This window comes from Phyllobates terribilis, unplaced genomic scaffold (genome assembly GCF_046119375.1).
Source record: "Phyllobates terribilis strain yellow unplaced genomic scaffold, ASM4611937v1 Scaffold_5__5_contigs__length_657084704, whole genome shotgun sequence".
NCBI lineage: Eukaryota > Metazoa > Chordata > Amphibia > Anura > Dendrobatidae > Phyllobates > Phyllobates terribilis.
In genome coordinates, this window is record NW_027362765.1 from 11,752,122 (window position 1) to 11,769,695 (window position 17,574).

At 49.1% G+C, this 17,574-nt stretch overlaps 1 long non-coding RNA gene across 1 annotated transcript in view; it reads right to left on the reverse strand.

Moving 5' to 3' along the window:
* LOC141270600 (uncharacterized) overlaps nt 1-17,574 on the reverse strand; it is a 472,756-nt gene that overhangs the window by 198,794 nt on the left and 256,388 nt on the right. The window lies entirely within an intron of this gene.

Consider the following 17,574-nt stretch of genomic DNA (forward strand, 5'->3'; position numbering starts at 1 on the left):
AAGATCACCCCTAAGCCTTCTTTTTTCCACACTAAATAACGCCAAGTGTAATAACCTGTCTTGGTATTGCAGACCCCCCAGTCCTCTAATAACCTTGGTCGCTCTTCTCTGCACCCTCTCTAGTTCAGCTATGTCTTTCTTATACACCGGAGACCAAAACTGTACACAGTATTCTAAGTGTGGTCACACTAATGACTTGTATACAGGTAAAATTATGTTCTCCTCATGAGCATCTATGCCTCTTTTAATGCATCCCATTATTTTATTTGCCTTTGCAGCAGCTGCCTGACACTGGCCACTAAACGTGAGCTTGTCGTCCACCAATACACCCAGGTCTTTTTCAGTTACAGTTTTGCCCAGTGTTTTACAATTAAGCATATAATTATACATTTATTCCCTCTGCCCAAGTGCATTACCTTACATTTATCCCCATTAAAGCTCATTTGCCATTTATCAGCCCAAGCTTCTAGTTTACATAGATCCTCCCGTAATATAAAATTGTCCTCCTCTGTATTGATTACCCTGCAGAGTTTAGTGTCATCTGCAAATATTGAAATATTACTCTGTATGCCCCCTACAAGGTCATTAATAAATATGTTAAAAAGAAGGGGGCCCAATACTGACCCCTGTGGTACCCCACTGTTAACTGAGACCCAGTCTCCGTGTTTTCCTTTAATAACCACCCTTTGTTTCCTATCACTGAGCCAATTCTTAAGCCACATACATATATTTTCCCCTATCCCCATTGTTCTCATTTTATGTATCAACCTTTTGTGTGGAACCATATCAAAAGCTTTTGAAAAGTCCATATACACAATATCCACTACATTTCCTTGGTCCAGTCTGGAACTTGCCTCCTCATAAAAACTGATCAGATTAGTTTTACAGGAACAGTCCCTCGTAAACCCATGTTGATATTGGGTCATGAGGTTATTCTTCTTCAGATACTCTATTATAGCATCTCTTAGGAAACCCTCCAGGATTTTACCCACAGTAGAGGTTAAGCTTACTGGCCTATAATTTCCAAGTTCAGTTTTTGTCCCCTTTTTGAATATTGGCACCACATTTGCTATACGCCAGTCGTGTGGTACAGACCCTGTTATTATGGAATCTTTAAAGATTAAAAATAATGGTCTATCTATGATGTTACTTATTTCCTGCAGTACTCGCAGGTGTATCCCATCCGGGCCTGGGGATTTGTCAACTTTAGTGGTTCTTAGACGCCGCCGTACTTCCTGCTGGGTTAAGCAAGTGACATTTAATGGAGAATTTTTGTTATCACTAGTCGTGTTTTCTGTCATGCGATTTTCTTGTGTAAATACGGTTGAAAAAAAAATCATTTAGCATATTGGCTTTTTCCTTATCCTCATCCACCATTTCACCCAGACTATTTTTAAGGGGGCCAGCACCATCATTTTTTAGTTTTTTACTATTTATGTAGTCAAAGAATATTTTGGGGTTATTTTTACTTTCTCTGGCAATGATTCTCTCTGCCTCAATCTTTGCTGCCTTGATTTGTTTTTTACATAATTTATTTAATTTTCTATATTTATTTAGTGCCTCATCACTACCTATTTGCTTTAGTTCCCTAAATGCTTTCTTTTTGTCACTTATTGCGCCCCTTACAGCTCTATTTAGCCATAGTGGTTTCCTCCTATTTCTAGCATGTTTATTCCCAAAGGGTATATATTGTGCACAGGTCCTATTCAGGATGCTAATAAATGTCTCCCATTTGCTTTGTGTAGCTTTATGTCTCAGGATATCGTCCCAGTTTATTGCACTAAGATCATCTCTCAACCGTTGGAAATTTGCCTTGCTGAAGTTTAGTGTCCTTGTAAACCCTCTACTACAGATCTTATTAAAGGTTACATGAAAACGTATTATTTTGTGATCACTATTACCCAAGTGACCCCCAACTCGTATATTTGATATGCGGTCTGGCCTATTGGTTAATATTAGGTGTAGCAGTGCCCCCCTTCTTGTTGGGTCCTGAACCAGTTGTGAAAGGTAATGGTCTCTCATAGTTGTCAAAAACCTATTACCTTTGCTTGAACTACATGTTTCTGTCCCCCAATGTATTTCAGGGTAGTTGAAGTCTACCATAATAATGACTTCTCCTTGAGTCGCTGCTTCATCTATTTGCTTTACGAGGATATTCTCCGCTACTTCCATTATTTTTGGAGACTTATAACAAACCCCTATCAGTAATTTATTATTTTTTCCCCCTCCCCTTATCTCCACCCACAGGGACTCTACATTTTCATTAGATTCACCTATATCCTCCCGCAAGACGGGTTTTAAGGATGTTTTTACATATAAACACCCCTCCCCCCTGGCTTGTTTGTACGGTCATTTCTGTGCAGACTATAGCCCTGTAAACTAACTGCCCAGTCATGGCTCTCGTCCAGCCATGTCTCAGATATCCCTACCATGTCATAATTATTTTCCAACAAAATTAATTCTAATTCCTCCATTTTTTTGGTGAGGCTTCTGGCATTAGTGTACATGCATTTTATGTATCTCTCTGTACCTCTATTCCTTCTTACTTTATTGACTGTTCTAACCCCACCCCAAATTTCTTTATTTGTGCCCAGGTCACTATCTGCACTATCTTCCCCACCTATAAAATGAATACCCTCCCCCCAATCCCTAGTTTAAACACTCCTCCAACCTTCTAGCCATTTTCTCCCCCAGCACAGCTGCACCCTCCCCATTGAGGTGCAGCCGTTCCCTAGCGTAGAGTCTGTAGCCAACTGAGAAGTCGGCCCAGTTCTCCAGGAACCCAAATCCCTCCTTCCTACACCAGTTCTTGAGCCACTTATTTATATCCCTAATCTCCCGTTGCCTCTCTGGCGTGGCACATGGTACCGGTAGTATTTCAGAGAATACCACCTTGGAGGTCCTTGCTTTCAGCTTGCAGCCTAATTCCCTGAAATCATCTTTAAGGACCTTCCACCTACCTCTAACTTTGTCATTTGTGCCAATGTGCACCATGACCGCTGGGTCCTCACCGGCCCCTCCCAGTAATCTGTCAACCCGATCAGCGATGTGCCGGACTCGAGCGCCAGGTAGGCAGCACACTGTTCGACGATCCCTGTCTTTGTGACAGATTGCCCTATCTGTTTCCCTAATAATTGAGTCCCCCACTACCAGCACCTGCCTGGCCTGCCCTGCTCTCCTATTTCCCTCTTTACTGGAGCTGACACTCCTCCTGATTTCAGGGGACATGGCTTGCTGCAGCAGTGCTACCCCTGTACCGTCACTCCCCTCATCTGCCAACTTTGCAAACTTATTGGGGTGTGCCAGATCAGGACTAGCCTCCCTGGCACTCTTCCCTCTACCCCCCCTTCTAACTGTCACCCAACTAACGGCCTCACTGTCCTGCAGCTCCCGACTACCACCCTCCCCCCCATCTACCCCAGTGAGCTGCTGCTCAGTGAGCAGCAGACTCCTTTCCATATTGTCAATGGATCTCAGTGTTGCCAGCTGCTCATTTAGATCCAGTACCTGGGCTTCCAAACGCACAACGTGCACACATCTCGCACAGCAGTAAGCAACCCCGACCGGCTGTTCAAGGAATGCAAACATGTGGCAAGCTGTACACTGGATAGCATTGTCAATAATGGAGCTCATTTCCTAATGGGGATTGCAATAGACAGAATGTTAAGTAAAAAGAAAAGTAAAGAGTTAATAAAATACAGACAGCAATTCAGTCCAAAGTCCTCCCTTCCAAACTCCCTGAATCCAAAGTCACTGAAAAACAAGTCACACACTTACTTTCGTTCGCACTTACTCTCCGGTCCCACTCAGCTCGTTCACACTCGCAAACTAAGAGATTTAAAGAGTTTTTTTTTTTCTCCCCTTTTCCAGCAATGCACCCTACAGCTCAATGCACTTCCATTGCTACTCAGTTCCCTGTGAATGAGATTCATATATTGTTTTACTTCATCAAGATATCTGAGCTTCTATATCAGAATTATTTCTTATCAGTTATATCCCACATCTACTATTTAGTAATTAACAAGTGTGGTGATCCTTCTGTATCTCTAATTATGCAATAGGGGTCAAATATGACCATTTAGGAATATACTGTGGGCCACCATCCCATATCTTTTCTAGTCATAAAGTAGATCTAGATGCCTATTGCATGATGGGAGGATGTGCAATGCTTGTTTTTAGTCTCCCATGATACTGATCTTAGAGAGAGGATTTTTCTGTTGGTGGAATGCAATCCAATACCATATGTGCTCCGGTGTGAAACGCAGACATCTGGGCATGCGCATTTGTGAACAATGATCCTAGATGCGCTCCGGCTTGGAATGATAACTACGGGCATGCGCAGTCACAGGTACGAGTGGCGCGGCGACACTCAGTTTATCTGGTGATTCAGCATAAAGCACGTCACTTCTGGACATGCACCCTAGGTGATGGACATTATCGAACCTCTTGCTCATGAGAAGTAGCGTAGGCTCAGTATATTATTGTAGACAGACTCCATTCTGTTTATCCTGTGACAATTCACCTCTAGGAATGGGAATGAGCCTCCTAGTCTTGGAGGGGTTTTGAATGAAGTGGGATATTTATACATGGACACCTGGCTATTAGGCACACTATGCTGAACATCATGAATTATCATCCCTGTATCAAGCTTTCTAATGAACCTGTTGGGGAAATGCGTTGAGGCGGATTATTGAAACATTCTCTGAGTACCATACCCTTTATACATATTGTAGGGGTTTTACTCACTGGGGCACAATGGGAGGAAAACAGGAGGCATGTTACTTTAAAATTTCATGTGGGTTTATTACTTCATAAACCCAGAAGCCAAACAGAAAAGCAAATAGCCTTTAGATCAGGCAAACAAAGTAAATGTCCTTAGCAGGTCTCTGCTCAGCCAGGCCTGTGTGGCACACAAGCTGGGGTAGCGCCTAGTGTCCTGGCTTGGTCTGAAGACAAACATACACAGGAGGCCTTCTACCTCCAAACACACAGACTATGTGCCAAACAACAGCCTTCATTTTATAGGCTGTTATCCACACCCAGAGGTGAGGTATGTGGGATGCTGGACCTGCCCATTCTCTCTTAGCTACCTGTAACCCGGCTCCCAGGTGCACCAAATGATCCTCTTAGTGCTTATGTGCCCTAGAGAAACACTCCGAGTTACATCACAGAGACCAGCCATCTCTGTGACACATACCTCCCATCCACTACGCGACCATTAGCTACCGTACATACCTCCCCCCTCTGCCTAAAGCTGTGGGGCTTGGCACATTTTACTACCAGACAGGGGATTCTTAAGAGGGCATCGGCATTACCATGTAGCTTCCCTGCTCTATGTTCTACATGTGAGTAGACGTCCTGTAGGGCTAAAAACCAGAGGGTGGCTCTGGCATTTTTTCACTTTTTTCCCTCATCCATCTGAGTGTAGCATAGTCGGATAATAATCTGAATTTTTGACCTAACAGATAGTACCGTAAGGTGTCCACCGCCCACTTTATAGCCAAGCATTCCTTCTTTATGACCGAATAATTTTTCTCACAGGAGGACAGCTTTCTACTCAGGTAGAGGACAGGGTGCTCCTCCCCATGTATCTCCTGGGAAAGAACTGCTCCTAAACCGACATCTGAGGCATCTGTCTGGAGTATAAACTCTTTCTTGAAGTCCGGGGAAATCAGGACCGGTTGCCTACACAGAGCCAGTTTCATCTCTTGAAAGGCCGTCTCCGCCTCTGCAGTCCACTTGGCCATGGCTGATTTTGTATCTTTAAGGAGGTCAGTCAGGGGTGCAGCCATCATGGAGAAGTTTGGGATGAATTTCCTGTAGTATCCCACGATTCCCAGGAAGGCTCTGACTTGCTTTTTCAACACCTGTCTCGGCCAATTTTGGATTGCTTCTACTTTAGTAATTTGGGGTTTTACCTCGTCTCTACCCACTACATAGCCGCAGTACTTGGCTTCTTATTTCCCCATGCCACATTTCTTTGAGTTTATTGAAAACCCCACCTTCCTCTGAGCATCAAACACAGCCTGGATCTTTTCCAGATGACTCTCCCAGTCTGGACTGAAGATAATAATATTGTCCAGGTATGTTGCAGCATATTTCTTATGGGATTCAAGGATGCAATCCATGGCTCTCTGGAATTTTGCAGGGGCCCCCTGCAGTACAAGCGACATACAGGAAGCATCCGTCTGGCTTAGAAAATGCATTTTCTTTTTGGCTACCTGTGCCATGGGGATCTGCCAATATCCCTTCATCAGATCCAAGGTGATTATGTGCATTGCTGACCCAAGCCTCTTGATCAGCTCAACGACGCGTGGCATGGGATATGCATGAAATTTGGAGACCTCATTCAGCTTCCGATAGTTGTTGCAGAATCTTCACTCACCATCGGGATTTGGGACCAAGATGATCGGACTCAACCAACTGCTCTTGGATTCTTCAATGACACCGAGCTTCAGCATACAAGCTACCTCTTTGGAGATCAACTCTCGTTGGGCCTCAGGTATCCGATAGGGCTTCAAGTTCACCCGCACATGTGGCTCCGTCAGAACCTTGTGTTCTATGACCCTTGTGCAGCCCAGCAATTCCGAGAACAGATCCCTGTTCTTCTGCCTCAACTCCCAACACTGCTGTTACTTGGCCTTTGTTAGCGTTTCCACTATTGCGACTCCTCCAACATCACCTTCTGGCTTGCCCAGCAAGCGTGGAGCTTCCACAGCCTCTCTGTCTTGCCACGGCTTGATGAGGTTGACGTGGTATATCTGGTGCCGCTTACGTCGTCCCAGTTGATTAACCTTGTAGTTCACTTCACCCACTTTTTCCACCACCTTATACGGCCCTTGCCACTTGGCCAAGAACTTACTTTCCACTGTAGGAATTAGCATGAGGACTCTGTCTCCCGGATTGAATTGCCTCACTGTGGCCGACCGGTTGTAGACTCTGGCATGAGCTTCTTGTGCCTGGAGGAGATGTTCTTTTACAATGGGCATCACCTTCACAATCCTCTCCTGCATCAGAGCGACGTGCTCGATGACGCTACTGTAGGGCGTGACCTCGGCTTCCCAGATTTCTTTTGTGACATCCAGGAGACCCGCGAATGTCGGCCATACAGAAGTCGAATGGCGAGAACCCTGTAGAGGCCTGTGAAACCTCTCGGTTGGAGAACAACAGATACGGTAGGAGACAGTCCCAGTCTCTACCGTCCCTTTCTATGTCCTTCCTCAGCATACTCTTCAGAGTCTTGTTAAACCTTTCGACTAGGCCATCTGTCTGAGGATGGTATACTGAAGTCCTCAGTTGGGAGATTTGGAGGGTTTTGCATAACTCCCTCATCACCTTACTCATATAGGGAGTTCCCTGGTCGGTGAGTATCTCCCTTTGGTAAGCCTGTTAGGGAAAAAACGTGGACCAACTCACGGGCTATTCTCTTTGCGGAGGAGTTTCTCAGTGGAATCGCTTCAGGATATCGTGTGGCATAATCCAGGATAATCAATATACAGGTGCATCTCACTAAATTAGAATATCATCAAAAAGTTAATTTATTTCAGTTCTTCAATGCAAAAAGTGAAACTCATATATATTATATTGAGTCATTACAAACAGAGTGATCTATTTCAAGTGTTTATTTCTGTTAATGTTGATGATTATGGCTTACAGCCAATGAAAACACAAAAGTCATTATCTCAGTAAATTAGAATACTTTATAACTACAGCTTGAAAAATGATTTTAAAATCCGAAATGTTGGCCTACTGAAATGTATGTTCAGTAAATGCCCTCAATACTTGGTTGGGGCTCCTTTTTCATTAATTACTGCATCAATGCGACGTGGCATGGAGGCGATCAGCCAGTGGCACTGCTGAGGTGGTATGGAAGCCCAGGTTACTTTGATAGCAGCCTTCAGCTCATCTGCATTGTTGGGTCTGGTGTCTCTCATCTTCCTCTTGACAATACCCCTTAGGTTCTCTATGGGGTTAAGGTCAGGCGAGTTTTCTGGCCAATCAAGCACAGTGATACTGTTGTTTTTAAACCAGGTATTGGTACTTTTGTCAGTGTGGACAGGTGCCAAGTCCTGCTGGAGAATGAAATTTCCATCTCCAAAAAGCTTGTCGGCAGAGGGAAGCATGAAGTGCTCTAAAATTTCCTGGTAGATGGCCACGCTGACTTTGGTCTTGATAAAACACAGTGGACCTACACCAGCAGATGACATGGCTCCCCAAACCATCACTGTGGAAAATTCACACTAGACCTCAAGCAGCTTGGATTGTGTGCCTCTCCACTCTTCCTCCAGACTCTGGGACCTTGCTTTCCAAATGAAAAGTGGAACTCTGGGACCTTGTGGAGTGTGTCAGTGACTGCCTTCTGGACATCTTTCAATTCAGCAGTCTTCCCCATGCTTGTGGAGCCTACTGAAACAGACTAAGGGACCTTTTTTAAACGCTTAGGAAGCCTTTTACAGGTGTTTTTTGTTAATTATTTTAATTTACTGAGATAATGACTTTTGTGTTTTCATTGGCTGTAAGCCATAATCATCAACATTAACAGAAATAAACACTTGAAATAGATCACTCTGTTTGTAATGACTCTATATAATATATGAGTTTCACTTTTTGTATTGAAGAACTGAAATAAATTAACTTTTTGATGATATTCTAATTTAGTGAGATGCACCTGCATATTGATGCCCACGAGTAGATTCAACCAGGGGACTGACCAAGTCCATAGCAATTCTCTCGAACGGCACTTTAATATTGGGCAATGGCACGAGGGGACATCAAAAGTGAGAGGTGAGGGCGGTTAACTGCCTCATAGGGCAAGACCTGCAATACTTAAATATTTCCCGGTGACATCCGCGCCAATAGAACCTTTGTGAAAGATATGCCTTACCAACACCAGGTCAGATTACCAATGCACTGAAGGATGCTGCAAGCCTCCATGATAAAGGTGGGGTCAGCCCATGTGCAAAATACTGATGCAGACAGCCACTCACTAACCTACCATTTCATGGAGGGAGTGGCTGTATAGTATTATACATGCACACCGATGGAGTCTGCATAGGGCGCCAGTCACACAGATATGTGTGATGCACATTGTCTGGCTTGCAGCCTATTGATGACACCCATACTATTAGATCAGACGGGCTGCCAAACACTATATACATGCAATCCCACAAGACACATGCCCCAATTCACCCAGCCAACACTAAAGAGGCCTGGTGGGGTATTTATCATGTGGTGTATTTATCTTATACACTATTTTTTATCTTTTTTGCACATTTTTTTTTTGCACTGTGCATCACACATATCTGTGTGACTGGCGCCCTATGCAGACTCCATCAGTGTGCATGTATAATACTACACAGCCACCCCTTCCATGAATTTGTTAGGTTAGTGAGTGGCTGTCTGCATCAGTATTTTGCACATGTGCTGGCCCCGCCTTTATCATGGAGGCTTGCTGCATCCTGCAGTGCATTGGCAATCTGACCTGGTGTTGGTAAGGTATTATCTTTTACTGTGATGTTTTTTGAAATTATGTCCAATGTTCACCAATAGAACCTTTGCGCGATCCATTGCTGTGTTTTTTCCACTCCCAGATGTCCCCCCCAAGACATGTGAATGGGCCATGTCCAACACCTTCCTTGTAAAGGGGTCTGGCACTATTAACTGCTCCACACTCTCCTCCCTCACTTTCTTGACCCGGTACAGCAACTCCTCACTCATCATGAAATAGGGAAACCTTGTGTCAGCCCCCGGCTCCTGTGCAACCCCATTTATAACAGTGACATTATTAAAGACTTCCTTCAGAGTTAGGTCCCTATGTTGGGAGACCCCAAATTCTTGCTGGTCACCCCTAACCCTGGAATGGCAGACTCAGGGGGCACTACATCCTCTTCCCCCACAAGGACACAAAAAGGAAACCTGTCTGACTCTGGATGTGGTGATACCTCACTAGGGTTAATTTTTTTCTTATCTGAGCCAGCGAACCCAGAACCCTTCCCCCACAGATCCCAAAACGAACAAAAGTCCCATCCTATAATAATAGTGTGCAACAAGTCCTGAACGACGCCGACCTTGTGGTACTCAGTACCGTGGGCATTTCAATGTCCACTCTGGCACTAGGGTAGTCCTTAGCATCAGCATGAATGCACTGAATGCCAATTTTTTTTCCCTGGGATAATTTGGAGAGGAAGGGTGGCCCTCATAAGGGTCACCAGGCTCCCGGAGTCTAGCAGTGCCGTTACCTCCCATCTGTTCACCTTCACGTGACATGCTTGTGGGCTCTCTCTGGGTGGACAGTTGACACTGCAGGCCAGATAAGCATAATATGAACAACGGTGTCTTATGCTGCAGTCAGGGTCAGGGGACAACAGGCGGCTATATGGCCTGGGCCGTGGCACCGCCAGCAAACAACATCACCTGTATGGACCTTGGGCACCACCTCCCTCGTCCCTTTGGACCTTGGAAGTCCCACCACCTTTTGGGCCTCCACCCCCTGTTGGGACCCCCAGAATGTAGTGGGCAGCCTTCCCAAGGAACCTTCAACCCCCTGGTATCTCTCGATCAGTCTGACCAGTTCATCTGCATTCCGGGAATCACCCTGGGCAACCCAAGGCTGTATGGGCCTCGGCAGGGAGTGCACAAACCGGCCCATCACCACCCACTCTACCATCTGTGCAGGCATTGAGGACTCCGGCTGCAGCCACTTCTGAACCAGGTGCAGCAGGTCAAACATTTGGGATGGAGCTGGTTTGTTCCGGTGATACGAACCCGCTATGCCCTGATAGTCATTGTCAACCCCAAGCGTGCGAGAATCTCAGCTTTTAGCTTGCCATACTCTTTGGCATCCTGCAAAGCTAAATCATAGTACGCCTTTTGGGCGTACTATGCAAAGCTAAATAGGGCATACTATACAAAGCTAAATAGGGCGTCCTGCAAAGCTAAATCATCGTACGCCTACTAGGCGTACTTCTGGGGCTCTCCCGTCAAGTATGGCGACAGTACCTCTGCCCACTGCTCTTGCGGAAATTTCTCCCTCTCGGCGACCCTTTGAAACACCATCAGGAAGGCCTCAACGTCATCCCCCGGGGTTATTTTCTGCAAACCCCCGTCATCAGTCGGACCTGGGGTTGGAGCACTCGTCCTGTCCTGGATGGCGGTTGCCAGAAGCTGCATCTGCTGACGTTGTTCCTGCTAGTGCTGCTGGATATGCTGTTGGTCTCCTGTTGATGCTGCTGCGACTGGACCAGGTGTTTCAGCAGGTCCTCCATTTTGTCTGGCGATGCTTGCTGGCTTGCGGCAGACTTCACCCAGGGCATGCAATCCATCCTGTAGCAGTCACACATCTCTGCTAGGAACGCTGCCCGCAAGTCTAACACCAATTGTAGAAGTTTTACTCAGTTGGGTGCGACGGGAGGAAAACAGGAGGCATGTTCCTTTAAAAGTTCATGTGGGTTTATTGCTTCATAAACCCAGAAGCCAAACAGAAAAGGAAATAGCCTTTAGATCAGGCAAACAAAGTAAATGTCCTTAGCAGGTCTCTACTCTGCCAGGTCTGTGTGGCACACAAGCTGGGGTAGCGTCCAGTGTCCTGGCTTGGTCTGAAGACAAACATACACAGGAGACCGTCTACCTCCAAACACACAGACCATGTGCCAAACAGCCTCCATTTTATAGGCTGTTAACCACACCAAGAAGTGAGGTAAGTGGGTAGCTGGACCCGCCCATTCTCTCCTAGCTACCCGTAACCCGGCTCCCAGGTGACCAAACGATCCTCTTAGTGCTTATGTGCCCTAGAGAAACACTCCGGGTTACATCACAGAGACCAGCCATCTCTGTGACACATGCCTCCCATTGACTACACAACCATTAACCACCTTAGAATACCTTGATGTAGCGTCGGCGTCCCTGCCTCCTGCTAGGCAGGGACGCTGTTCGCCTCACCTCTCCACTCCGTGCCCGGCGTCCTCCTCCCGCTCTGCTGGCAGCGCGCGTTGCTTCCCGGCCGCTGTGCTTAGGGCGCGCGTGCGCGCTCCCCCTCTCTTAAAGGGGCCGCGCGCGCCGTCCTAAGGAGTCCCTGGCCAATGGCCGGAGGACCTCACCATATATAAGGCACCTCCTCCAAAATGGAGGTGCCCGAGCAATGTTGTTGCAAAGCCTTCACTCTGCTTCAGCCCTCAGGTCCCGTTACCAGTTACCTGCCAGTCACCTGCCAGATTCCTGCCTGTTACCTGCCAGTCACCTGCCAGATTCCTGCTTGATACCTGCCTGATATCCGTTTACCTGCTTGCAAGCCTGCGGTCCGACGGTCTGCCTTCCGACACCTGTCAGTCTGTCTATGGACCAGCCTGCCCGCTCACCTGGGAGCGCTCACCTGCTACCTGTCTGCTAAGCTACCTGGAGGCTCCGCCGTCACTTGCCGTGACCACCTGCCTGACCAGAGACTCTTGCCTGCTCACCTGGGAGCGCTCACCTGCTACCTGTCTGCTAGCCTACCTGGAGGCTCTGCCGTCACTTGCCGTGACCACCTGCCTGTCCAGAGACTCTTGCCTGCTCACCTGGGAGCACTCACCTGCTACCTGTCTGCTAGCCTACCTGGAGGCTCTGCCGTCACTTGCCGTGACCACCTGCCCGTCCAGAGACTCTTGCCCGCTCACCTGGGAGCGCTCACCTGCTACCTGCCTGCTAGCCTACCTGGAGTCTCTGCCGTCACTTGCCGTGACCACCTGCCTGTCCAAAGACTCTCGCCCGCTCACCTGGGAGTGCTCACCAGCCACCTGCCTGCTGTCCTTCTACCCAGAGACTGTCCCTGTCACTTGCCGTGAGTACCCGTCCTTCTACTCAGAGACTGTCCCTGTCACTTGCCGTGACTACCTGCCCTTCTACCCAGAGACTGTCCCTGTCGCTTGCCGTGACTACCTGCCCGTCTTCCCTGGGAGCCACCCGCTTCCTTACAAGGACCGCCCCCTTGTATAGTTGCTCAGAGGTTCCGCCTCCCAGACCCGTTACAGTTTGCTCGGGCCATGGAACCCAGTGGCACCCAAGCTCCCTCGCTCTCGGACCTATGTCATGAACTGTCCCGTCAGAGGTCCCAACAGGAGTCCATCCTGAGTCATCTGCGGAATGTCAACTCTCGCCTGGACACTCTGACTGCTCCACCAGCAACCACCGCTAGTGTCATGACTCGCAGCCCCGCAGCGCCGCTGCCCACCAATACCATGGTTTCCTGCCCCGGACCCCGGCTTTCTGCACCTCCACGCATCGGAGGCGACCCCGCTCAAGCTCGGGGCTTCATAAACCAGTGCACCCTGCACTTTGAACTCCTGTCCCACCAGTTTATCTCCGACCGGGCCAAAGTAGTCTTCATCATGTCCCATCTCACGGGGGAGGCACTGGCTTGGCTAAATCCTCTATGGGAGAGAGGAGACCCCCTGGTGTCCAACCTGCCAGCCTTTCTCACGGCTTTCCGGAAAGTCTTCGACGAACCCGGACGGAAGACCTCATCCGCATCATCTCTGCTACGCCTCCTTCAAGGAAATCTCACCGTGGGCCAATATGCCATACGGTTCCGTACCCTTGCTTCGGAGCTGGCCTGGGATAACGACGCCCTGGTGTCTGTCTTTTGGGAGGGTCTGTCCGGCCATATTAAAGATGAACTCGCCGGTCGGGACATACCTACCACTCTCGACGACTTAATAACTCTTGCCACCCGGATTGACATCCGGTTCCAGGAACGCGCCAAAGAGGCCACCCGTGAGAGGAGGTTTCCACGTCTAGCCTCTACCTTTCAGAAACCTGTCACTTCTCCCGCTACTCCCCAGGTGCACTCACCCGAGCCTATGCAGGTCGACCAGACCAAGATGGTCAAAACCCATCAAGAGCTACGCCGTGCCGAGGGGAGCTGCTTCTACTGTGGCAGTAAGGAGCACCGGATCTGTTCCTGCCCGGAGAGGTCGGGAAACACCTGTGTCTAGGATCGCTCAGAGAGGTCGTCCTAGACAAGAGTAAACCCTCTCCATCTCTGTTGCTGTCGGTCTCTATCATCTGCGGGGAGAACCGTTATTTTGAACTAGCCCAACTTGACTCTGGAACTGCCGGAAATCTCATTTCTCAGTCTCTGGTAGAGAAATACCGCATTCCCACCAAACCTCTGGCTGTACCCTTATCTGTCGCTGCCGTGGATGGGGGCCTCTTACCACATCCCATCCAACTCATCACCGAATCCATAACCCTGCAGGTGGGAATGCTGCACTCTGAGAGCATCTTCTTTCATGTTATGCCTGGACTCTCTCACGCCCTCTTACTAGGCCTACCTTGGCTTCAGAGACATGCACCCGTGCTTGATTGGCAGACCGGAGAAGTCCTTCGCTGGGGACAGGACTGCCATAAGACTTGTTTAGTTCCCGTCCATCCTGTCCGTCCTTCTCCTACTCCAGCCAATCTACCTGGTCTTCCGGCTCCTTATTGGTCGTATGCGGACGTCTTTAATAAAAAGGAGGCAGAGACATTACTCCCTCATAGACCATACGACTGCCCAATCGACCTGATGCCCGGCGCTACTCCTCCCCGTGGGCGCATTTACCCTTTGTCCGCTGCTGAGACCCGATCCATGTCAGAATATATTGAGGAGAATCTGGCCCGGGGATTCATCCGGAAATCTACTTCCCCGGCGGGAGCAGGCTTCTTCTTCGTCAAAAAGAAGGATGGCTCACTCCGTCCCTGTATAGACTATAGAGGCCTTAACCAGATCACGGTGAAGAATAAATACCCCCTTCCGCTCATTCCGGAATTATTTGACCGTCTGAGGGGGGCTAGAATCTTCACCAAGCTGGACCTCCGTGGGGCGTATAACCTGGTCCGTATCCGTCAGGGGGATGAATGGAAGACTGAATTCAACACCCAGGACGGCCACTATGAATACCTGGTAATGCCCTTCGGTCTCTGTAACGCTCCCGCCGTCTTTCAAGAGTTGGTCAATGACATCTTCCGGGACCTTCTCTACTCCTGCGTAGTGGTGTACCTGGACGACATCTTGGTCTTCTCTCCGGATCTCCCCACACACCGGAGGGATGTTCGTCAGGTTCTGCTCAGGCAGAACCACCTCTACGCTAAATATGAGAAGTGCCTCTTTGAGCAGACCTCGCTTCCGTTTTTGGGCTACATAATCTCTCAGACCGGCCTACGAATGGATCCTGAGAAACTGTCTGCCATCGAGAAGTGGCCTCGACCAGAGGGGTTGAAGGCTATTCAGCGGTTCCTGGGCTTCGCCAACTACTACCGCCTCTTCATACCGCACTTCTCTTCCCGGACTGCCCCAATCTCTGCGCTCACCCGTAAGGGCACTAATCCCAGAGAATGGCCGCCCGAAGCTGAGGAAGCCTTTCTTTCCTTAAAACAGGCTTTCTCTCCCGCCCCGGTGCTGCATCGCCCGGACGGCAACAAGAAATTCTTCCTGGAAGTTGACGCCTCCTCCTCTGGAGCCGGAGCGGTACTTACCCAAAAATCGTCTTCCGGGAGACTGGTAACTTGCGGCTTCTTCTCCAAACTCTTCTCCTCTTCCGAGCGCAACTATTCTATAGGAGACCGAGAGTTATTGGCCATTAAGCTGGCATTGGAGGAGTGGCATTACCTGCTCGAGGGGGCTCTTCACCTGGTAATAATTTACACGGACCACAAGAACTTGGATTACCTCCAGAGTGCCCAGAGACTTAACCCGCGCCAAGCCCGGTGGTCCTTGTTTTTTGCTCGCTTTGATTTTGTTCTTCATTTTCGCCCGGCTGACAAAAACACCAAAGCTGACGCCTTGTCCCGATCCTTCCTGGTGTCTGATCTTGAGGAGGAACCTAAACACATCATCGATCCCGCCAGAGTAATGCAGGTGGCCCCCGTGAGTCTAAATCGTCTCCCTCCCGGTAAGACGTTCGTAATGGTACCTGATCGGGAGAAGATCCTACACTGGGGTCACTCGTCTAAGCTTGCTGGCCATGCCGGTCAGAAAAAGACCCTCCAGCTTATCACCCAGCACTACTGGTGGCCTACCCTGCACAAGGACGTAATAGACTTTGTTTCTGCCTGTGTGTCCTGCGCCCGCAACAAGGTTCCGAGACACCTGCCAGCCGGTCGCCACCTTCCTCTTCCAGTACCTGCTGCCCCCTGGCAGCATATAGCTATGGACTTCATAATAGATCTCCCTGTCTCTGCCGGTTGTACGGTCATTTGGGTGGTCGCTGACCGCTTTTCCAAAATGGCTCATTTCGTTCCCCTGCCAGGCCTCCCGTCTGCACCCGAGCTGGCTAAAGACTTTATCCGCCACATCTTCCATCTCCATGGCCTGCCCCTCCACATCGTGTCGGATCGTGGGGTTCAGGTCACCTCACGCTTCTGGAGAGCCACATGTAAGCTGCTAGACGTCACCCTGGACTTCTCCTCCGCATACCACCCACAGTCCAATGGTCAAGTGGAGCGGATCAATCAGATCCTGACCAGTTACCTCCGGCACTTCGTTAATGCCCACCATTCAGACTGGGTGGATCTCCTGCCATGGGCCGAATTCTCTTACAATAATCACGAGAGCAAATCTTCCTCCAAATCCCCGTTTTTTGTAGTCTTCGGTCAGCATCCTCTGATCCCATTTCCCGTCTCCACCTCGGTGGACAATCCGGCTGCGGAATCTCTCGTTAGCAAATTTTCCTCCATTTGGGAGACTACCCGATCCGCACTCCTTCAGTCGTCCGAGCGGATGAAAAAACACGCTGACAAAAACCGCCTGGATCCTCCACAATTCCATCCTGGAGATAAAGTCTGGTTCTCGTCCAAGTATGTCCGGCTCAAGATTCCTTCCTACAAGTTAGGGCCTCGGTTCATCGGCCCACTAGAAGTTATCAAACAAATCAACCCAGTGGCCTATAAATTGAAACTCCCGGCCAACTTGCGGATCCCTAACTCCTTCCATATATCTCTCCTCAAACCCGTGGTACTTAACTCTTTTTCCAAGTCTACAGGTACGCCTCCTGCTCCGGTTTCCGCTGAAAACGAGTTTGAGGTAGAGAACATTCTGGCCACCAAAAGGGTAAGAGGAAAAACCTTTTTTCTAGTGGATTGGAAGGGGTTTGGTCCTGAGGAGAGAACGTGGGAGCCCCGGGAGAACATCCATGCCCCTCTCATCCTTGATAAATTTTTGTCTGGCCTAAAAAAGGGGAGCCTAAAGGGGGGGGGGTACTGTAGCGTCGGCGTCCCTGCCTCCTGCTAGGCAGGGACGCTGTTCCCCTCACCTCTCCACTCCGTGCCCGGCGTCTTCCTCCCGCTCTGTTGGCAGCGCGCGCTGCTTCCCGGCCCCTGTGCTTAGGGCGCGCGCGCTCCCCCTCTCTTAAAGGGGCCGCGCGCGCCATCCTAAGGAGTCTCCGGCCAATGGCCGGAGGACCTCACCATATATAAGGCACCTCCTCCAAAATGGAGGTGCCCGAGCAATGTTGTTGCAAAGCCTTCACTCTGCTTCAGCCCTCAGGTCCCGTTACCAGTTACCTGCCGGTCACCTGCCAGATTCCTGCCTGTTACCTGCCAGTCACCTGCCAGATTCCTGCT